Source organism: Dromaius novaehollandiae, chromosome 11, assembly GCF_036370855.1.
Source record: "Dromaius novaehollandiae isolate bDroNov1 chromosome 11, bDroNov1.hap1, whole genome shotgun sequence".
NCBI lineage: Eukaryota > Metazoa > Chordata > Aves > Casuariiformes > Dromaiidae > Dromaius > Dromaius novaehollandiae.
Window position 1 is genome coordinate 18,810,790 of NC_088108.1, and position 25,040 is coordinate 18,835,829.

The 25,040-nt window shown below is 37.0% G+C and overlaps 1 long non-coding RNA gene across 3 annotated transcripts in view; it reads right to left on the reverse strand.

The window, feature by feature from the left end:
• LOC135329557 (uncharacterized) overlaps nt 1-25,040 on the reverse strand; it is a 403,599-nt gene that overhangs the window by 346,863 nt on the left and 31,696 nt on the right. For all 3 annotated transcript variants that reach the window (XR_010391057.1, XR_010391055.1, XR_010391056.1), the window contains one exon: nt 7,340-7,454. This is a non-coding gene — a long non-coding RNA (uncharacterized LOC135329557). The remainder of the gene's footprint in view (nt 1-7,339; nt 7,455-25,040) is intronic.

Sequence of the window (25,040 nt, forward strand, 5' to 3'; positions counted from 1 at the left end):
TTTTATGACATGGCTCTTCTTATCCATTGACTCAAATGGCATATTCACAAGGTTCTCATCATCATGTCTCTGACCTGGGCACATGGAAATTTGCCCTGCTCATTTTTTTCTAAAACACTACCATTACTACCACTTTCCAAGCCTTCTCATTTCACTATGTCAACCTTTTCTTTTTCCCTTCCGCTTTCTCTCTCCTTCTCTGATCTATCAAAATTAGCTACTGTTTTTTGCCTTTTAAGACCCCTTTTGATTTATTTCCATCCTTTCCATCACCTCCCCTTCACCATCATGACAACAGCTTTAGCGTCTGCCTAGTCATTAATGTCAGCCTTCCATTGCTCACTTAATGGTTTCAAATAAGCATCTCTGTGACTTATCTACTTTCCCTTTTGCTTAGGATGGGAGATGGGTACTGCCAGCAAAACCAGCTCAGCTGTCTTACTGAAATTCCAGCTTAATTTCTCTATTGCTGTGGTGACTGCAGCAACCCCAATTACGATCAGCCTGAAGCTATTTATCATACTCATCAATTTATCTTTTTGTTGCTTGGAACACCTTAATCAGTTGCTTTTATTCTCATACTTAAATTGTAATGGCTTTGGGGATAGCTTTTGTGTAGCATCTAGGCTAGGCTAGGATTTCAATAAGAAGAAATTAGAAGAAATGACATGAGGGTCTCCTCAGATTTTTACTGGTCCTACTCTAACACCTACACAAATACTGGCATCATCTACCGTTACAATTATTTCCACAAATGTAATTTTTACTTTTGTATGCATTAGTAATATAAGCAAATTAAACATAATACCGCTAAAGTATATAAATAATTATAAGGTAAGCTAAATTGATTCCAATTTTCAGTTACGTCTTTTTATCTACAGGTACATAATTCATCATGGCAAATTATATCTGATAACAGCTGTAATGGTGATCTGTCCTGCTTATAAATTTGACAATAAAAGCTGTACTGGAAAAATACCATATGCTGAAATTAGCAAAATAAAAGGTTTTTGAATAAGACCAAAAATAGCATTTTCATTTATAACATACTTGCATTAAACTATGTAAGATTTCTATATGTAACTTCTTATTAAAAATTGATTACCCTTTTATAATAGCTTTTTTAACAAGGAAAATAAACCAGAATATTGCTTACCCAAAATCCTGCAAAAATTATTCTAATGATAACCATAATGAATTTCATTTCTTTATAGGCATGAAAATTTAAAGTAATTAGTTTCTTTATCTGTGCGAACAGAATTACTAATGTATTAATTATTGTAGCATAAAAGACAGAATAATAAAACTGTTAATTAAACTCAAATTGTTGTTAAGTAATTATTCTCAAGAACATAGATTTTACTAATTGAAGTATTGTTGCTAAATATTATAACTTCAAGTTTATTTTATATAAATAGCATTCAAGTTCTAATTAATTAAATTATCCGGTGAACAGAAATAGCCAGATTATAGAAACTATGCAGTTTAGAAACAATTATGGCTAGTTGCTTATGTATTTTAAAAGGAAATGTTTCTGTGCTAAAAAAGTTTTGGTACTTTATAAATATTCATCAACAGCCGCTCAACTGAATTCAATGTATTTATTGCTCAAAATCAAGAGGCAATATTCAAGTGTGCTTAAAATTGGTACAGAACAAACCAGCTATTTCAAGGTGTTCACTCTTATTAACTGTAGAAACAAAAGTTTGCAGGATCAAGCAGACTAGCTGGGAAATGATCTACCTGGAAAAGTTTTCTTCCTTCCTCACTGTAATTGATAGCAATCTGATATTTAATAAGTCTGTTGCTTAAAGGAGGATTGCCTTTGAAATCCAGAATCTGTCTACATTTTGTAAGCATGCACCTACTCCATGAAGTCATTATGCAAGAAAAGGCAAGGAAAGGAAATGGAAGGCAAGGGAAGCTTTCATCATAGCTAGATAATTTTTAGGATCTTAATTCTTCTCTATCAGTTTCTTTCTCAAACTAAAATGTGTAATAGTAACAATTCTAAACATTGTGATCTCTCAGCATAGTAAACTTTTAATATAGTTCTAGATCTCACAGTTACAGTCAAATTCTCCTATTTATCTTACATAGGCTTCAGTCAATATCAAACAGTTCACTTTATGTAATTGTTAATAGTCACAGTCAACTACCTACATTTTTTAGAGCTTTTTGAAATTCTGAGATAGTCTCCTGTTTGCACTATTAGAGACAGCCTGTTTTTCTCTATGGAAGTTTAGGTGTTTGACTTTCAATAATAATGAGTTTGGGTATCCTGAGCATTTTGTGTAATGTTACAACCATCTTCTGTTAAGACTTAACCACGTGAATAATTCAAATGCCAGTTAGAAGTAAAGTTATGAATGTGCTTAGGTATTTTAGTGCCTATAGCACTGATACAGAAAATCTCTTTAGCATTTCTTTTGCATTAAACACAAGTCTAAGTCATATTAATAGGACCTGAATGCATACTTAGATGATACTTGAATCAGATATGCTGTACCAAATTAGAACAATGTTTGACACCATTTTATGTCCAGAGCTATCTAGTTTCAACCCACAACAATTTTTATTATTGACATATAGCCATCAGATTCATCACAGCCACATGCTTGCTTCTGTACAGAGTGTCAGAAAAATACAGAATAAAAAAAAGGCAGCAAGAAAATGAAGGTAAAGCCAGAATACACGTAGTCAGAGATGCAATTGATTCCAGCTGCTTTCAAAGAAGTAAGACGTTATGTATGTTGAATTTAAGAAAACATATACATATATACACACACACACACACATATATATGCATGTACAAATTACATGGAGGAGATGACCAATTTCCATCATCATCACCACCAGCAACAGAAAAAAAAATCTGAAACCTTCTACAATTTGGCAAGGCACTTAGGTTAAAAAGAAAAAAATCCCACGACAATGATCACTGATGGCAGTGTCCCCCCAACTAAACTATCTTGGCACTTAGCAACATGAACTTCTGAGACAGAAGATACAGGTCTGAATTTCCTGTAAATGGAAAAAAGAAAAAGGAAAAAAAAGGAAGAAGAAACCTAGTTCTTCAGTTTCTTGAGATGCTCCTCTAATAACCAAATTATTACATATAAAGCAGGTGGTTCCATCACCACTATTATGCTCATCCTTAATACATGCTTGATAATTTCTTTTTAAAAAGAAAGCCCTGCTTAGTTCTTCCCAGTAAGATTTTCAGTTACTTGCCCTCAATGGAGGATTCTGCAATCTGCATCCTGAGCAGACCAAAACACCTATATTCCAACTAAAACCCTTAGCTTCCAGTGATGGAGGAGTTCATGCACACACTTCAGCAGTTTTTGGTTCCCACAATCTTTCCCTAGTTCTCCACAAACAGATTGTGGATCACCTGCAAGGCATCTCAGTTTCTGCATGTACTATGTAAGAAACCTAGAGGTTGACTACGAGGGATGAACAAGCACGTGATGTAAGCAATGTAAAGTCTAACTAATGTAAAGTTAAATTGGTAAATAATGTAAAGCTTGCACATGACAATCTTATATAAAGCCTTTTCTACAAAGGTTTTTAATAGTCAGTTGGCCAGACAGTAATTTACATCCTGCATAACATTACATGATTAAAAACTGATACCGTCTCCTATACACATAGCAAGCTCACATCAAAAATCAAGGCTGACTGATGTGAAGGAAGGAAGCCAAAAAGTTATCTTTGCTTTGAATGCCTTTTTACAAAGAATATCAACAGTACAGGAAGACCATCCAAACACATGAAAGGTATTTTAATATTCAAAGCACAGAAGGCACTGCTCCTGCCAAATGTAAGGGATTCCCTAAGTAACCAGTATCAAATTCCCAAACAATACAGGGAGGCTTACTGAAAAGCTTGTTGAAGGACAATATATTCCCAGTAATTTCAGGATTGGTAAATGCACTGACAAGATCTGCAGGGTTATGAGTAGTTTCTAGACTTGGCAACTCTAAAACTAAAAGATTTGCTAGTCCATAACCTCTGAATTTGCTGGAGAAGAGGATGTGTGGGCCATTAAGTGGGAGAAAATGTATGAAATTAATCCTTGCAGACTAGGTAAACAGGAAAGAAATACTGACTCTTGATGCATATTTATAACCTGTTCTTCTGGGCAGGGTAGAATTAACACAGTTGAAATACGGTCCATTCAAATACTTTTGTCATTACTACGTTCCCTGTAGAAGTCTGTAAATAATAATGCTGTGCTGGTAATCAGCTACAGCCTGTTGGAAAATCACGTGTCTTGTGGCATCAGGTCTTCCCAAGCAGAAGAAGAGTGAAACAACGGTATCCTGAGGTTACCACAGCTGCAGTGAAAGACTTCATTCCCATACACACATGCACATGCACATTTCAGGGTCTCTGTAGATTATGATGCAATCTTCACACAACAGTTTTTTCCTGCAGAAGATCTACACTTTTTTTGTTTGAAACATAGAAGATACTAATAACAACAGCTTTATCTAGCCTGAATCAAAACTTTTCCTAGTCCAGTACCCTGTCTCTGACAAGGACTATCAGTAGTTGCCCAGAAAAGTGTAAGGACACACTGCCAGCATTCAGTGATCCATGGGATCTCAAAAGCTTCCTGAGCCAGAGAAGACATTTTCATATTTAGATACTGTTGATGGATTTTTCTTCCATGAACACTCAACTCTTTGTTCACTATTCAGTCTCAGTCTTTATTTACTACATACTTCCCAAATCCAGATTTCAGATATAATCATATCCCCTTTTCAATGGTGCTTCGGTTGGTAGACCAAAGAATTGGTATATCAATAGCTTAAAATACTTGTGAGAAAACATGATCCAAACAACGCTTTTTAACATCAACAAAATTATCTTCCATTTTACACAGATAGCTTCCTTTCATCACCTGTGAACACTGCAGACTGATTACAGGAAAACCCAGCACTGAAACTGCCTAACAAAACAGCTGAATGAGAAAGTGGCATGCAGAAATGCATGACAAGCATCCAAAATTGTTTTAAACATCACATTGCTACCACTAGAAATGAATTTCCTTCCAAAATTTTTAAAGCGTTTCTTCACATTTCAACCCTGACAAAGTCCCTCCAAGTAATCATACACTGTATTTGAAAGCAGCAACAGTAACAATATTTATGTTTTTTTTTCTTGTCTGACACTGAATTCTTGCAGGAATAGGAATCTATCATAAATATCTCCCAGATAAAGATGCAATTTGTGTTAAACAGGCACATGAATTCCTTCCCTTCATGCATCCCTTAGTTTTTCTTTAAATGGTATCACTACAAGCTTTTATTAACTTCTGTTTAGATATATTCTTTCAATCCTTTCACCAGGGCAAATGGAGAAACACATTGATTAAAAAAGCAAACAAACCAAAAAACCCCTTAATATACCCGTATCTCAGAACTGGTGCTGTTCAGCATACTGTCTCCATATCTACTATGCCCTGCGCTGCCATAAACTGACCATTAAACGCTCTACAAATTTGCCTCTTTCGCCTTCCATATCTCAGAGAAGGTTTTTACCCATCATTTTTGTACAACAAATTCTCAAGGCATAGCCACACTATTTAAGAAATTCAGAGACTAAATTATACCATACAACATTTGCTGTAAGTTTAACATTGGCACAATCTAAAAGAAATAAGCAAGATAAAGAGAGAAAATGATGAGTATTAGCTGGACCATTCATTCCTTTAGCTTTACTTTAAGCTAATAGAGATTGCAAATAATCAATACATAGATTTAGCAGTCAGACCAGAAGTGATTCTGCAACATTTCAAAGTCTAGTAAATGCAGGATATGCTGAAAGTTACCATGAATCATTTTACCTTGAAAAAAGAATTCAAATCTAGGTCAGATGCCCAAAACAGCTTCTCTCCCTTTCTTTCGCATAATTTTTAAGTTCCTTCACAGTTCAGAGAGTAAAAACATAGACATACCACCATGCATACCGTGCATGGCTTCAGTCAAGAAACAGTTGGAAAGCTTTAGAGATTAAGAGAACCAGCAAGCTGGGAGCTGGTGACAAAGGCTGCAGAAAAAGTTTCCTATATTGATTCAAGTTAGGAGGAAATCTACTCCGGATGCACCTAGAAACTGCAGAATTTCACGGAAGAGATTTTGGTGATTCTTTTAAGTGGAGCACTGTAAAGACAATGTTTTAATTATGACATTAAGGTGTTTCAATTTCTTTTAAACTATTTAGAATTCTTTTTAAAAGGATTACAGAATATCTTACTTGCTTGAAACCTGGCTTTCCAATTATTTATTGATACTATCAACAGTAACTTTTTCTACATGTGATTTGCCTAATCCTAGATTATTAACACATACCTGTACTAGAGGAATTTTCTTGGCTTGGTATATTCTTATATAGTAGCACTTAACAGGTGGTTTTGAATCTCCACATAGTAGGAGTTAATGTTACAGCTTAACATGAAAAAGATGACTGCTGAAATCTCTTTGTGAACCCCAAATCTCTATTCATATCACTGATGACAACACTTCTTCATGTGTTTATAATTGCACTGTTTAACTTTCATGACTGAGTTGACAAATTTACTTTTGTCACTTTTTTCATGTTAAAAATAGGTAGGAGGGCAGAACCTTGCATACTTAGTATCTTGAAGGCTCAAGATGATGGAATAGTCTGTGAAACCCATGATAGCATACTTTCCCCCAAATACTTACTCTCCTTCTATTCCTTACAGGCCTTCCACTCTTCAACTCCCTTCCTCACCATTATTATGTAATTTCCAGTCCTTCTTTCTACAAATGCTTTCTTCAGTAAAATTTCTACACATATTTGCATTTTTGAGGCAGTTCATGGGATTGGAAGATCCACATTCTTATGGGAACATGAAATTATATCAGAGAGAAGGCAGGAATTGCCAGCTACCAGACACAAGAGCCTACATAGATCATGCTCATTTCTTACAAACTCTCTGTAACAGAAACTCACTTCTTCCACTATCAGTTCTATTTTATAAGAAAAATACACATCTAAATGATTTATTCTGATGAAGTTCAGTTTCTGGCAACGAGCTATGGGTTTTGTCTAGATGCCAACAGTGACACAAAAGGCAAGGTTAAAGGGATGCCAACACAGTGCAATGCCATGCTGTACCACAGGTCTGAACTACCAAGCGAGACAGCGTTAGTAAACACAACACAACACTCATCCAGTGACACTTGCTTGGGAAAAAGGCACAAAAGCTTAAAAGCAGCTCTGAATCCCAATTAATTAGCTCAGAGAAGTAGGAGAAAACAGATACTCCTTCTGGTCCCACAGCTCTCTGTTCCAGCATTACCTGAGCAAGCTCTGCTTCACACTGCTCTCTGCTCTGCTGCTGTAATCTTTTGGTTTGTATTTCAGCTTCTTGTTTGTGATTCCGAAACAAGGATTCCCTGGCTTTGCATGTCCTCCTGTATGAGGAAGAGGAAGGAGTAAATGTTTTCAAACAGAACCAACTGTGTTGTTCAGCTCTTGTGAGCCAGTGAAGAGCATAAAATTTTAAAGCAGGAGCAATCCTGCTTTGGAATACTTTTCCCATCACCACCAGATGCCTATTTCAAACCTGGCAATGTAACAAGCATATGTTGTTTACCTACTTTGCTTGTTATTATCTCTTGATGCCAAGAGGGTCAAAGGCTACTGCTATTACAGGAAACACAGTGCATTTTTTTATTACCATAATGCATCAGAAAATTCAGACTGAGCATTAAATGCAAACATAGGTACAAAAGGCCAGCAATTTTTAAATGCTGCTTACTGCTTAACAAATGTTTCCTATTTTCATTTGGCAATATAAACTAAACCAAACCTCTGAAGTCTAAGCAATAGAAAATCTTTCTATATTATTCCAAGACAATTATTTTGGTAAACGCAAAAACATAGTATCTGTATGCAAAGCTACTTGATAAAGTAGCTTATAGGATATTCATCATTAAAATCTCTCTCTTGAGCTGTATTTTAAATTTTCCTAAAGTCAACAGACATGCTGCAGGACCTTTTCTTGAAAAAAAAGCAGCACTACATTTTTTTGCCGTAGAATAACTGAAAGATAGACAGTAGGCTGTAATGATGCCACAACTTTGCTTTGCTGGTTTGATCAAATGACAATTTCAGAGACTTCTGTTATCAAAGCAGTAATTACCACTGATCACATACAGTCTTTAGTTCTACCACTTTATTAAAAAATGGCAACTTCTACCTAACGCTTTTATGTACATATTCATGTAAGAACATTTGCTAGGGTCTGTGGTGAAGTAATGAAAATATACTTTAACCTCTTCACTACTTCAGCATTCAAATGACCGTGATTACAAAATACTAAAAGATAAGATTAAATACCCAGGATGCTAGATATGAGTTTAATGTATAATTTCAAGACATTATACTAGTAATTTTGCTTAGCTAGGAGAAATAAAAAACAAATGCATAGGCCACTTTGTGTGTGTTCTGAGTTTTGTAACACACTTCAGACTTCTTTCCAAGTGATGTTAATGGTATAAAACGCAACATGAAACTCGGTGACTCTCTAGTGCTTTAAACAACAATCTTTACCTTTTGGTTTAGAAAGGGGGAACCTCCCCCCTCTTCCTCTCAAGTCAGATTTCCTCCTGAAGTACAGAGTATTTTCATGCCTCTTCTCACTTCAGCTAGTCAGAATACGGTGTCTTTGACACCAATGTGTCTGTGCAATTCAGTTTCCATAGACTTAAAAGACTTTCCTAAAAGCTTCTCCCAGGGGTTCAGGGGAACCCATTTCCAGTTCGAGGATTGCCCATACACTGATGAATGAACTGCACTAGTAAAAAATGCCTGTAATATTCACAGAACTGGGACTCATGTCAAGATAAAGACCTTTAAAAATCTGTTTTCTTACAGGAGTGCCTCCTCTTCAACTTTTCTGAGGAAAGTTAATCCCAGGAACTCCCAGAAATTATTGTAATAAATGGCTTTTCTCTATTATTTGAGGAAAACAAATACCCTATTGGGAATGTTTCAATATTTTGGAAAAAAAATTATGGTTACCTCCTTGCAGGCAGTTTCAAAACTTCTGTTTTTCAGATACTTTGGAATAAACAGCATTTAATATAAGAAGAATCTGATTTGTAGACAGCCCTCTTCTCTACTCATTGTCCACTTACCATTTCGAGTGTGCTAGGATTGAATCTCACAGTCAAAAGGAGAAGAGCTCAGTATTCTTCTTACATTGACCAGAGGGTTTAACTCAGAGAATGTCAAATGATTGATGATATGCTGCTGCTTCATCATTACTTCAGAGAACTGCTATTAGTAACCTGGAGCATAATAAACCTCTGGAAAGTGGGGTTGCTGGGCAGGTAGAGTTGATCCTGTTTTCAGGATTAAATTATTTTCTATTATTTCATATTGTCTCCTTTTATGTTGTTGCACTGATTTCTCCGTGGACATTACAGGATGAGATGGCACTGTCAGGTAAGCCAGCACAAAAACTGCTTCTTCCCCTGCAAACTGAAAAGTGAAAACTTGAAAGCGTTTTTGTTTGACCACTACTTGCTTGTGGAGCTCCACTGTCTGCACATGAAGCCAAACAAATCAAAGCCATTGCTTTCATTTCCACGAAGATGAAAATGAAGATGAGGTGAGATCGTTAACAACAAAAGGGTTATGGAGAACTGCCGTACAGCTCCCTTGATAACCAAAGTCTATCTAGTAACTATAGCGTGCAATGATCTAGCAGTAACAAAACAGGAATTTAAACACTAAGGACCCTGCTCTCAGGCCATGAAATTCTGTCCTATCTTAGGCTGCCTATGGAGCATCACAACCAATAAGGATTTTAATCCAATAAAGGATCCAGCCTACCCTGTGAGTGCTACTATTTTTCTTCTGATTTTTAAATGGCAATGGCAAATGTGACCATTTTAGCAAAGGTGAATTAAATGAACCTTAGTTTGGACAACCTGCATGACAGTGCGAATAAGGAACCCAGATTCTAGTTCCATGTAATGTTTTATCTCTTTTTTCCTGAATTATATATTTTTTTTTTAACTTCAAGATAAAAATTACAAAATCATTGCTGAAAAGTGAGGTCAGCTTCTCATTCTGTTAAATTCTTAATATTAGTAATGGGCCATAAACAAAGCAGGACCAACACCACTAAGTTATTTTGTACATAGCAAAAGAATCTCCCTTCACTTAGGGGATTAGGATTTAGGATTTAAAATGGAAGCTGGAAATCAGTTATTTTGTTGGTTTTGATATGTATGAGTTTTATATTGATTCTAGTTTCTATAAAAGCATTTCTTTTCAGGCCGTCTCCTCCTGTGCTGGCTGCTAATGTTCCCCTTGGAACTCTGCAGAACTTGGTACCAAGCTCCCTCTGGAAGGCAATAAAACCAAGTCAGATGTGCACTCTCATTTAAACACCATCTGAGCTCTTCCAGGGGTGTTAGTAATTGAAAGCCTGGCTTATGGAATGCATCCATCTTTTAGCTGCATTTTTTTAGAATCATACTCCTGAAAAAAAGATGCTGTCATCCAAGGAAAAATTCCCTCATTGAAAAGAGCATTAGGTAACAGCGTTCCCTATTCCTTGTCTTCTCATCATTCTAGATCCTGCACTCATGAAACTCATTTCAAATTTTTTCCTCTTGAAAGACATACACACTTTCTCTCTTTACAGCAGTCCTTCACAAGCTGATCGCATCTATCTGCAGCACTGTGCTCTAAACCCTGAAGAAATGGTCAGCTGTGCCAAAGTATCATTAAACGCACAGTTATCCTCCGAACTGTCCTCCTGCTCTGCAGCCTAGGGCAAAGTCTCTGTGTGCCTAAAACATCCCCCAGTACGATGTGGTAGTTTCATATGCCAGCTACTAATTGGTGGTAACTCAACTGGAAAAAAAGTGGCATTACTCCCTGAAGGACAAGAGCAGGTTACTTTGATTTCCAAAGTAGGTCATTCACTCTTAAAATGAAAAATGACTGACAGGCAGAAGTATCACTAATACAGCACTGGCAGCTGTTATCAAGAATGTCAGCTTCTTCCAGCTTTCCAATACCGCAATGACATTTCATACCTGCCTTGTTTTGATCTACTGCAAATTTAAAATGATTCGGCACATATCTATACATGCCAGCGCCTTCCCACTGGGATGTCACCAGTCGCTATCACTCATAACTTTGTTACATCAATATCTGTCAGTATCCAGCTTAGGAAAGTTCATATTCTCCACCGCTATTATGTGCCATGTTTCTAACTTTTAGCCAGTAACTTCTAACACTCAGTCAAAACATTTTAACATGCACGCTTTAACATGTAAACCGCAAAAATGGTCGAAAAAACTACCCACAGAAACTCAGTGATATCAACATTTGGATATTTCAGTGTTTAATAAACAAACAGAAAAAAAGCTCTTTCAAGCCTCCCCAGAACTCAGCGGAATATACTCCACCTCTTGATTAAAAGTCTTCCCAGCAAGACTTGTACAACTAGGCTTGTATCTATAGGGAAATAAACCCAGTTGCTGTCGTTCTTGTTTTCCAAATCTCAAATATTTCCAAAGTAACATTTTGCAGAAAATAGAGCTCCCAAAGAAGAGTATGCTGTAGAATAATCATCATGCTTTCAAGTGATCTTCAGAAAAGTCTGCATGTTATCCAGGGAATGCAATAAATTTGTTTTCCAGTGCATAACACAACATTGCTTAACTGTTAGGAAAGGGTTAGTGGACGTTATTATGCCAAAAATATAATTTAATGACATTAGCTCAGTTTGAAAGGGAGTGGGAGAATCAATTCTCCTAGTTTCAAAGACCTACGTTAAAATATAACCCCAAAATTGCCAAGGGCTACCAAACAACCAAGCAAAAAAAAGCCTTTTGAAGGAATCATTAAATCTTAAGGCAATCTCATCAATTATGACTTGTTGGGGAAGGGAGCCCTTTGCTCACATCTTCAGAACTGTGCGTACATGCTGTCTTATCTTTCTTATCTGCTTACATCTTTGCTGTCTTGTCTTTCTACTAAGCAGGAATGTATGCGTAGAAGTAAGGAACTTCATGCCCCTAAGTGCCAGTTTAATTTTGCTAGTCTTGCTGCTGCCACAATGACTTAAGGACATGAGCAGGCCAGAGCTGGTTTGGCTCGGCCTCCCCCCACCCTCCCCGCCATGGTGTGCGGGCCCCATCTCAAGCGGCAAAACGTTACATCTTTCAAGATCTATTGGTAATTTTGCTGTCACCACGATGTCACACAGCGACACATATTTTCTAACCTTATCCAAGAAATTCAGCATAAATCAGGACCAACCATTCTCAAATTCACAATTAAGCTAGTCAGTCTAACAACAGATACAAACTCTATTACAAACCGTGTTTTAACACGTGGCTCGGCGTTTTGTTTAATTCCCAAAACACACAAATATACATTCGCCATTTAGCAGAACATTCCCCTTTTTGCATCATAAAAATCAATTAAGCAATTCAGTCACAGACCAAATTACAGTCTAAATTACTGATTGTTATTTTGTTTGTATTCAAATTCAGACCACTGATATTGCCCTTTGGATGTGGATTTGTGATACCATTTCTGCACATGGCGTTACTTGTAGAGCCTCTTAATTTCATGAAAATCAAGTGCTCAGCACTTCTTTGTCCCATATTTTCAAAACTGATCATCTAAATTTAAGGTACTTATTCCATTACTATGGTAAAAGAATGTTTTTTTTCCTTCCCAAACTAAACACCCACAAAAAAGGCGCAAAAAAACACTGCGTGCTTTAAATTCACGGCATTAGAATTGTTATAAAGTAATATTTTTTATTTGCAGCTTGCCTTAGCCTGGCAGTAGGTAAGGGTGACTTTCAGCTAACTAGACAAGCACAAGGTATTCCTCCCATAAGACCATACTGTATTTATAAACTGGGGAATAGAGGCATCGTCAAAAGTTTCGGTTTCCCAGCCGGCACATTCAAAGAAACAATGTGTCACCAAGGAAGTGAAACCATAAAATGGAGAACAGGTATCAGAAGGGTCAGGAGAGAAAGAAGGATTTCCTGAACTGGTAGTGTCCAGAAAAGTTCCCCACCATAGGGTAAGATTTTGGGGAGATCACTTCTGAAGTATTGTTTACAACAGCAAAACATCCAAACCTGCAAAAGTCTCAGCTAACAAAATGTCAACCCCTCCCTGATCCCCAATCTCAGGGTTTTATCCTGCAATTCTGAAACTCAAGAACATTTGCATTTTGATACACTAGCATTTTCTGATTTAATTAAGTGTACAATAAGTTTATGATTCTTGATTTACAGTTTAAAATTTACCCAGTCTGTTTAATAGCACTTTCTCTCAGCTTCAAATCTCAAGTGAAGTACACAGATTTAGGTATGTAATTCATAGAATCTGGCCCTATTCTGAAAAACCTCAACCAATATTGACTTCTTCCAAGCTGAATTGATTTTTGACAGTCATCCTGACTGACCTGCTGAGAAGCAACTCCTCCTTGTAAAAACCTCAAACTCTTGGATAAAACCAATGAGCAAAAACCAACCGAAGAAAAAAATCTTTCAAGTATTCTGCTAATGGTTTGTAACTTCTGCAGTTTTCAGTAGCCAGTGCAACTAAACAAGGGTTCACTTTTCACTTCTTGTTTTGCTATGAGAGAACTTCTTCTTTTTTTTTTTTTTTTTTTAAGGATACAATGCTGTAGAGTATTAAAGTGAGGCTGCATATACAAATATTTCTTGTGATCAAGTATTGAAAATGATCAAGCATTCAACTGTAGTAAATAACTGATGAAGCTAGTAGCTGACACACACAAGCTCTAATATCTGTTCTGCAGGTGACAGCAGGGCTACAAAGTGAATAAAGATACTTTTTCCAAGCTCTGTGGTCTTTGTAGTGAAACATTCTTTGCGCACAGTGAATTCAGACAAAACTCAAACTGAATGGAAACGCCCTACTGTTGTAAAATGGGTCACTGATGGAGTTAATCCTGCGAAAGAGACCCAATTCACTTTTATATGTTCTGACTAATCAGACATGATAGTAGTGAATTACGAAAGGCTGAAGAAGGAACACTCCCAAACAACTACTATTTGAACTTATTGACTGCTACTCCTCTTGGCTATTTCCAGGGTGTGTTAAGGAAAATTCTGTTACTCTGATATATAACAATCATCTGGACTTGAACTGCACTACATTTCCTTCACTGGCAGAGGTTTCAAAGCAAGCAAGCATTTTGATGTTTTATGGTAAATAACGCTCTCTGCCATTCTGTTCCTCACAGCTACCCAGAGTAAGCACATTGCCAAGCAGGAAGAGGTTGCTCAAGTTTTGGAACCAACATTTGATCATAAAATATTTTGCAAGTTTCTTGCTCCCTTCGCTAGCCAATACCTTGTTGTAACCTTTTAATTCCTTAATGCAGCCGTATGTCATTTATACTAAGTACCAGCCACAACCTGCAGCAACTGCTTGATTGAACATACACTTTGGAAGAACACTGCTGTCCCTCCAAGAATATTTACACTCAAATGGGCTACTGCCCAGGGGACACTTAAATGCAGCACATTGACAAGTTCAAGTTGTTCCTAAGTAATAAGAGCTCAAACATTCAAACATTCACCAAACTTTCTTAGCAAGACTGCCCCCCTAAGAAAGGGCTACTTGAGTCAGAAAAGTGAGAGGATCTGGTTAGCTATGGCTTGAAAATAAATCAAATTGTTTTTTTCCCTGAATGATGTATAAGCAAACCTTTTATTTCCTCTTACGCCTACCTTTGTAACTTGGAACTACTCAGCAAAACTACTACGCTGTTCACCAAAGATGTAATACTTACAAAGGGAAGATCCACTAAAATACATTTATGAGCAGTTGGCATTAGAAGAACAGGGTTTGATTATCTAGCAGCTTTATAAACTATTATGACAATATTCTTACTTAAGAGCAGTAATAAAATGTTAAAGCTCTCCAAAACCTTCAAAACTTATTTTAATTGTGTTTGCATGACTGGTAATTGCTTTCAACCCATAACACTGTGTGTATAATTTGATTATCTTAAACCATGAAGGACAGTAACCTTTACTTCAACACACTTAAAAATCTGGCAAAATAAACACATGAATAATTGGATCTCATCAAGACATAACCACTTCTTGACACACTACACAACTGATAATTGAACTTATGACTAATAGTAAGAAGGAAATATTATGTGAATGATTTATGAAAGAAAGCTACAAAAAGATAGCTTCACGCAATTCTTTCATTTCCTAGTGGAAATAAAACCATTCCATATTTTTAATAATACATTACTTTATTTCTTGTTAGATAATCCCCATTGATGCTAAATACTAGTAATGTTTCTATTATTTATCCAGCACACTGTTTTTAAATTCAAACTTGAAATTTTCCTCCTGTCTTTACTAAGACCTTTTATTCCTGACCCCCAGGTTCAAGCCCTTCATTTTCATGCACTTAGTAACAAAATTTCCTGCATGACATTTTTGTCTTCTGAAGTTTCTTCTTGTCCAGAATAAAGAATACAGGTCTATATGGATGCTTACCTGAACAGGCATGACAAGCACTGGCAAATTCCTGGTATTTAAAGTTTTAATGGAAAGTTAGCAAAAACACAGAAGCTGACTGCAACTATTTTTTCTCATCTCATGATGACACAATAATGAACCAAGAGCTGGAACTACCATATAAACAAAAACAATACTAGTCATTATGTTTTTCATTTCCTTGGTCCTAGCTCGTGGAAAGTCCTCAGCACTCCAGAAGTTGCTCCTAATGCTAAGAACATCTTTTCCTATACCTCTATTTCCTGCCCCCCCACCTCCAAAGTGTCTCAGCTACCTGTGCTTTTTACCGTCCTGGGACAACTACAGGCTAGCAAAATAACATGCACTGGAATCCAGCAAATTTTGGGGAAAAATGCACATAATGGCCCCAAGCAGGACCACTTCAGGGAGGACAGGAATAATGGATCTGGCCTGTACACAGTATGTGGCACCTTTATACATACAGCAGACAACCTGTCAGCTCAGCAGTAGTACGCATAATAAATGCACAACTGCAAGTTTTCTCTGCAAAGTTGAGGCTAAAATTAGGTTAAGTAAGTCTCATTTTTGTAGAAAAATGCCTTTTACAATGTGTAGCCTTTTCTGGTACACATTTATTAATCTGAAGCAAGCAGGTACCTTCACTTTCTTGCCAAAAACAAGTTCTATATATTTGTGATCTGTATTCTAAATGGCAAAAATTTACATTCCTGAGCGATGTCCAGGAAGCTAAGCATAAAAAAACCTAAAATTTGTATCCTAGTTTGACAGCTTGTTGGTACTTTTCTTTTTTCAAAAGCAATCTTGACCTCCCCCTTTAGTGTCAACGGGATAAATATCCTCTAATAAACAGGGTCATTAAAGCCCACTTCAGCCTTTCCCAATTGCTACTGGGTTAGAAGCTGCAGGCAAACCCTGCTAGCTTGGTACTAGCATGCATCCATAATCAAGCTTCTTCTGACAAAAATATTTAGTATAGGAATGAAGAGAATATACTCTACAGTACTGTTCTCAGAAGCTTATTTACTCTGCTGTTGTAATGGAAAGGGTAACTCATTTACTGCAATACAAAACAAAATACGTAAGATGAAAGATGCAAACGAGATGGTCTGTTAAGTTTCAAAAGTAACATGATGTGATCATAGCAACACAGCAAATTAAGCACAGAAATACTTCAACCATTTTCTAGTCTTTGTTAGGATTATGTAAAATATATGTAAAAATATTCTCACTTTTTTTGCACATCAAACCTTAATTACTAGCTTGGTAAGAACTCTTTTGCATGCAGTACCACATTAATCCTTACAACTGTAGGAGTCTGACAATTTCATCTAATTTAAAAATTCTTAATGTGTTTTGGTAAGGAAGATTGTTTAAATATTAAGTCTCTAAATGGTGTCTTTGGTTCATGTTTCAATCTCCCAGCACCACCAAAATAAATAAATCAAACCCTTACTTCATTTCAATATGCAGTCTTTAAAAAAGCACAAACATTGCACCAAACTTGTAGTGGGAGTTACACCTAAAAATAACTTTATCTTAAAAGTTAATTAATTTATGGAATACATTGAAGTTTCTCAAATATTGCATCAAAACTGGGACTACAATAAACAGGCCTGCTTGAAGATAATTTCTGTTTTCATGAATATAACAATAAATGCAAGAATAAAGTTGGGGTAGCTACATGAGGCACTGCTTTTATAATTACCTCTTAGCAACGCATGTCCAACCCACTATGAACCAGTTACAGTATAAAAATGCAAGACCTGCAACACATCTAAAATTCAGCAACTCTCGGTTTGATCTGGAAGCTGTCCATGCACACTTGTATTAGTTATATGAAAATACAGCTTTTTGTGCTTCTTTTATTAAATGACTTACTATAAAGAAAATACATATCTTTTGCTTAGATACTTATGCACTTTTTTGGACTTTTATGGCAACAAGTCCTTGGTGCTGCATGATATACCTTAAAGCTCTAACTTACACACTTCATACTAGAAACCACTGACACTAAAAGCTAAAAACTAAGCAAGAGCTCCCTAGAAATTAACTTCAACAATAGTATTTTGAGGGAGGGGGAGAAAAACAAGGTTTGTGATTCTGGGCTGATCCATGTGGAATAAGTGTGAGAATACCCCAATATTTTCCTCCAAAAAACCAGAGAATTGACAGTGGACAAAATCTGATCATCCTAATAGTCACCCAGAGCGTGGTAGAGCTTTCAGAACATGGGGTTGCAGTGGAGGCTACCATACCCCAGGCAAGCGAGTCAGGACCCATTTTACTTAGTACTGATAAACTGGCTTTTAGAGAAGTTAAAATGTCTGGGTAGGATTAGAAGGCAGTGTGAAACAAGTACTTCAGAGACAGCCCGTAGGTCCGTTCCAGAGAAGGAGGAATCAAATAACACCAGGAAATTGAGTCAAGAGTTCTGAGAAGCCTAGAAATGCTGTGGAGAACTGTGGCAACCTACTCCAGTTTGGCAGGCATTCATATTTAAAATAGAGTACCATTTGTATTAAGAGGTAGTAACAAATAGAAATCTTTTGTGAGCTGACTGGAAAATTTATTTGGAAGAAAGGACAAAGATCTCATCAAATATTCAATCTATCTTCTCTAAACTGGGCTAAAAAAGAAGAGGAGAGGGGAGAGAGGAGGAGAAGGGAGGAAAAAAAAGGCTAAGACAAGAGAAAATAAAATAGTAGTTAATTAATACATGAGATTTATTACTAAACAAGGTATTGTAAGCTAGGAAGAACAAAGGAGACCATCTTTCCTTTTAGCTGTTACTCCTCGATACTGGCCACCGGTGTGAGTTTCCTGATACCAGGGCTCCCTTGGCTCCTGCTCCTATCAATTGGGCAGCATTGCGTACACACATTTACTCACGTACATTCACCAGTCAAGGAGACAAACTCCTTGTGACATAACAAAAACAAGGATGCATGCGCACTGTGGTCATCGCCCTAGAAGCAAGCATGGGGCTGGAGAAATTTATTACACAATGAAAAAAAACCCAAAATACTTACTAATTGCATACTTATTATACGCATGTGCCTTCAAGAGGAGTTTATATATAGGAAGGAAAAATACAGTAAAGAAATTAATAAAAAAGGAAAAAAGGTAGTACTGAAAAATTGCTGTAGGCACATATATATGAGTCTGTACGTCTTGTCCACTTCAAATCCATTAGCTTTTTTCCAAAAAGTTTGTCCAGGGAATGGAAGCCTCAAAAGTCCCAGAAGCTTCATGCAAACTGAAAGGGGAAGACTCCCTCTAGGCGTTCCTTTAATCACCTGGTGGAGAGGCAGGCTGCAGGCTTTGGTCGGGCATTCTCAGGAACTAGAAAATCTGCATGAGTGAATCCTTACGAATACCCTGAACAACCACGAAACCTGGCTTCATCTGTTTTGGTCTTCACAGAGTAACTTCTTCCAGGCTGTGAACAAGATTCCAAACAACCGAGGAGTTATGCTACTAGAGCTGGTTTCACAAACCAAAGGAACCATGGACCAGCACAGCTTGTTGTTCTACTGCAATCTGCTTCACAAATTCCAGCCTGTGTCACTGATTTCACCTCAGAAGAAAAATGGGTGTGTGTGGGGGGCGAAGCATCTGCTATGGGCACAGGGTGACAAAAATCCAACTGTGAAGAGTCCCAACACTTTACTGCACTATCACTAAAAGACCAAGAGGTGGGAAAAGAGCATTTTCTAAAAAAATACAAATCCTTACTACCAACAGACTTCCAACAGTTCTGTTTTTTAAGGAGTACCGCACCTGTTTGCCTACCTTAGTTTCTTTTAATTAATTTCCTTGTATCTTACAGGGAAAAAAAAGCCACAGAATTTGTGTGATGCACAGCTATGAAGTATTATGCCTTTGATGTGCATTAAGTGTTGTTTCATTTATTATATTAAACTTAGCAGAAAACATAGAACTGAACTGTATGAGGAGAAAAAACTAGACAGAACTATAATTCAAACTGAATTTTTCAAGAAGTCTGGAAAACTACAGAAGGTCGCTTATGACTTAAAAAGCTCTCTTGGTTTTTATGGATGGCACTGAATATGAATAAATACCTTTTCCTTTTCATAATAATCATATAATATTTAAAGATCATGTATAATCTACAGTTTAGCAAGGCTAAGGCAAACAGATCTACAAACTCCAAAAAAGGAAAGGAAAACCTAACTTGTACTTTTAATGTCTAGAGACAATGGAAATAAGGGTAAAATTTAATTCATGAGGTTTTCTCAGTGTATACCAAGGAGTAACAAAAGATCTTTAATTTATTTCTTCTTAGGGCTTAGTGAAAAGGTAAATAGACTATCCATTAGATTTAAAATTGTATTTCACCAATTCCATTGGATATCCAAGACCTTATCATCACAATATTGGTTAAAGTATGGCAGCAGTAAATGTCATGTCTGTCAAGCTGTACTGTTCTGAGCCAACCTGTGCTAGATTTACTCTGAGTAAATGTCAGTACCATTGAGAGCTCCTAGAAAAAGCAAATTTTTCTCTACAGACAAGCATTTAGCAATAAATTGGCTGGCTGGCACAACAGCAGCAAGCTAATGACTAGGTCTTGCTTCTTCGGATGATGTGAAAGATGTTACACAGCTGATTGTTCATCTCAAGCCAGTTTTCACACGGTTCCACAGCTACCTCTGCACGACTCCAGCATGACCCTTATCAAACGGCCACATACCCTGGTTGTGTGCTTCTAGGCTTTTCTAGCCACTCCGATACACTCCTTGGGCATGTAGGCTCTTTGCCATTTACCCAGACCAGTTAAATTCCATATAGTACATTCATGGTTTACATAGTTCCCTTTCTTATGCTATTGCAACACCTCTGTCTTACACGTATGTAGGAACTGATGACGTGTGCCCAACATGCAGCATTCTGCGGAGCTGAAAGAGGCTACAGAGCTCAGCTCAGCGTCACCGCCCCCCCAAAGGTCCTCCTCCTTCAAACGAATGGGCTCTCTGAACACAAACACATCCAGATTCATTAAAAAAATTACATTTATTCCTTGATCCAGCAAAATTGATGCATTTTCCTGTGATGATTCTCACATCTGAGAAATGTAGAAAGCTGTGTTGGCTGGTTCCCTCTACCTACTTGTCCTACCTCTAAGTGTCCGTGGATTTGTCAGGTTCTGTGCCCTTTAAGACCTGCTTCTAAGCCTCAGTCTTGGAGATTTTTCACTCTAAATTCCCCATCAGTCCAGGCAAACTTGGCAGGACTTGTTCTGTTGCATTTCACTATTGACCCAAGATGCTTTCATCTGAACGGAAACCCCCTTCAACTATTGACCTCCATTGCTCCCAGTCTGGGATACACGCCAAGCAGCACTGACAGCAAATGATGGGAGTCTGCATATACTGAGCTATTTAAACTTAAAGCAAGATCTAGAAAGCAGAATTTGAAAGTTATATATAGCTCTATTCACAGTCACATGCTGCTTTCAGACTGCTTAAAGTAGTTTGTGGAGGAACTATTAATTTCAGTTAACTGAATTAAATACTGAACAAGAAAATCAAATTATCACCTGCACAGCAACCTTTTTAAGCCTCATTCTATTTAGTTTTCCTTCACTGAATACTATGGAAGTTAGCTTTACCTATAAATGCATTTCAAAATAAAACTGCTTTCCATTTTATCCTCAGTTTCTTAGCTCCTGTGAGGCAAACAGAAAATGACTGCAAAACACAGAGGAAGCAGAACAAGCAAGAAACAGAATGTGGGATCTTAAGCCTTAATAGCACCCCCATACTGCCACCCAGCTTCCCTACCAAGTATTTACAAAGAATGCACATAAAGGGAAAATGCCATCATTCACCTATGTCTAACTTGCTCCTAAATTACATGTATATCAAGGGAATCAAATAATTTTTTTATATGATTATGATCTGGTGCCAGGTACGCGTGCAGACATGGTATACAAGCAGTAAGGCTCCCCTTTGCCCCTCATCCTCCACCCCTTGTTTTAAAGAGCACAAGACCTCTCAGTGCTGCCACACTAGGAACAGAACTGCAGGTAACTGGCAGTATCAGAGTTGTCAGAGGTTGGGTTACAGTAAAAGTAGAGCTAATGGATTAACTCCATCCTTTCTTTTTAGAAAGCATTCAACTGCACACTACACTTCTAGGATTGGCATGTTACTTTCTATTGCTTCCTTTCCCAGGCACTCAAAGGACTAAAAAAGGAATTTCTCCCTTAAAAGATTTTTTCCCCCCCTCTGCTTTGTGACTGTATTCTTTGAGGAAAAGAAAACTCAACATCTTTGGGGTTCAGAGGAGCGCATGCTATCAGGAAAAGACAACTCACATCTCTGGGGTTCAGAGGACTCGTAACAAAAAGTCCTCTTTCAGGCTATTACAGCTTATTCCACCTAAGATGCGGCTTGGAAGGCTTCTCGTTAGCACCGTCTGGCAGAGAACAGTCAAGCAGAGAAGGAATTTTACTGAGAGCTCAAACAAAGGCAGTCACTTGTCTGGGAATTTGAACAGGATGCAAAAAGTGAAAACAAAGACAACTTAGGCAGGCTTAAAATAGATATGATTTCCTGCCATTATGGGGAAATGTGCCAAATAATTGACATACTCTAAAAAGTAGCCCGTCATCTTACGAAACTTCAAAGTGCAAATTGTTCTTTGCTTCAGAGCTTCTTTTTCCATCTTCACTTTTGTGAGAAAACCAAATATATCATTTTGTAATCAGAACAGCGCTAGAACTCTGGCATGAACAAGTCCGGGATCTCTTTATGCTTTACGAGTGCCATGATGCAGGATAACTATCTTCTCTGCCAGGCTAATGAATACTTCCTAACAAAAACTTTGACTTTAACTGCAGTATGCACACAGACCTGAGGTTACTTAAACAGGGCCTTATCACATAAGTTGTTCTGGCTGTAGTTAGAGCAGATGAAAAGAATTTCTGCTCCTAGCTGTTAAAATTCCCCTAAATCCAAGCTACCATTATGACAGTTATCCACCCCTTCTGAACACTCGGTATACTTGTGCGTACAGATTAGAAATGCTTGGGCAATCTTTTGAAGTGCCTCAGCCCTTGCCACAAAAACTTGGAAAAGGCAGTAATATCTTTAACCCATACAGCTGTTTCAAGCCAAATATTCCACTGCACCCAAGGAGAGGCTGCTCCTCCTCTGGAAGAGCACGGATTCTGCTTTCATCACCAATACAACAGGTCCTCAGGTGACACCATCTTTTAGAAGAGGGAATTGATGTTTTAACCACACGGTGATGCATGAATCCCAACTCTTTCTGTTGCACAGTGGAGAAGATTACAGATGTCTACAAGTTAAGTTAACATTAGATTGGACAAACTTTTAATCATAGAGAATCTTCCCTTACTGTATTCTTAGAGAACTGGTAAATCTCTAGCCATTATTTCTCTAGCTCACAGATCACCTGTTACATACTTCCACCTCTTCAAGAAACGAGAAATTTTCAAGTAGAACAGGACTAAAAATTGTAATATTCACGGTGTTTCCTGTCACGTTGTATATACTTTACACATCACTGTTACTTATAATGGGAACCTAGATAGCTCACATATATCATCAGTGCCTTCACATGGCCTTACTCTATTTAGCCTTCACAGCAAATCCTTCTACTCTTGCAATTTTTCACAGCTGCTTTCATAAAGCTTGGCGCCCTGATTTTCTACTAATTCCCAAGAAGACTTTCTCATTCACGCTTGCACATTCAAAAAAAGACAAATACAAATTCAAAGTATTTCCTTTTTCTATTACAACTTGAAAAGACATTTTAGATAATGTCCCTGCTGATTGTCAGAAAGAGCTGCAGGGGCAACCTAAGGCAATTATGGTATCCTCCAGTGTTTAGACCTTCTATCTTACAAGATATAAAGATACTCTTAGAGAGGAAAATAGTCCATAAATATTTATATATAAAGTCATATTACAGTTACCAAGAGTGCAGCAATGTTACCAGTCTGTGAAAGGAAAAAATTCAGGAGTTCAGAGACTTGGGATGAGGGGCTTTTATTTTTTTTTTTTTTAAACAAGAGGAGTGCACTCCTCTAGAAGACCTAATGTTTCAGCTGCACAATACCAAAATTCGCACAGTACCAAAATTTAAAGGTACTGTGTAACTGACTACACTTAACAGGTCTGAAAAGACTAAAGAATTTATAATACTTTATCCAAAAATGCCCCCGTTAGATGTCTAATTGTAATTATTCAGTATCTAAATTAGCTTCAGAAAGATTCTGAATTTATGCCATCTCTTGTAGTGGAAGGCAACCAGAACCACAAGCTATAAATACAGATTGGAAGCCTAGCAACCTTTTAGATAAGATTAGAAACTAAAGAAACTAAAATTAAATGTGCTCTTTCATCCACTTACATCTTGCCGCACAAATTTCTTACATTTAAACTACTATGTTCCAACTTCAAAATGAATTTGCTGTTTATTGTGTTTATTACCACATGGCTCAGGCATCCTCTTCGTGGACCAACACCCCTCTCTATTAGAAGCTGTATTTTCTCTCAACTATGTGATATGCTTTAGTACTAGTGAAACAACTTCTCTCCAAAGGAACATAATTCATATTTTTCCATGTTGTCACATTCATCTATGTTAACTACTTACAGAACTTTTATATTAAGTAGTCTTTAATGACACCATTTCCAGTAATTTCCAAAAAAGTTATACTGAAACCAATTTAAACTGACAAGATCTGTTTGACTAATATGAGATATGATTACCTAGAAAGAAGAATTAATATTGTGCCTCCTAGTAGGACTTCCAGAAATACTCAGTACAAATACGAGTATAGAAGCCAATCTGTGATGCTTTTTGCTTTACACAGAATTTAAAATAAATTCTTTATTCTTTTTTTTTTTTTTTTTTTTTTTTATCAGCTATGAGCAGTTTCCAGCAGCACTAACAGGCTTCTCAAAGAATTATGTACCAACATATGCTAACACTTAAAACATAACCTTAGCCTGAGAAAGCCTTCCACTGGACAGCTTCCTTCCACCTACAAACACTCAATTTCCAATAATAATGTAACCTGTTCATATAAAAAAATTATATTTTGTTAGTTTTGAAGATCCTTAAGCATTTCTTTATATGACTTCCTTCTACTGTATCACAGTAGAAATGAAAACATCAGCTATCTGCTATTGTTCACTAGCTTTTTTCCTCTGGATTCCCTACGTCTTCATAATGAGTGCGATAATATAACATTAGAAGTCTAACAGGTTGTTGTAATTATTTGTCATTTATTATAATTTGGATCCATTCAATTCATTAAAAAGTAAAACAAGGTAAAACAATGGAAGTGGTTCTTAAAATATACACTTGGTAGATCTTCACTAAGTACATTAGTCAGGTACCATATCCAGATCCCTATTAAGCATCAGGATGCTCACCAAATTAGTGACAGTGA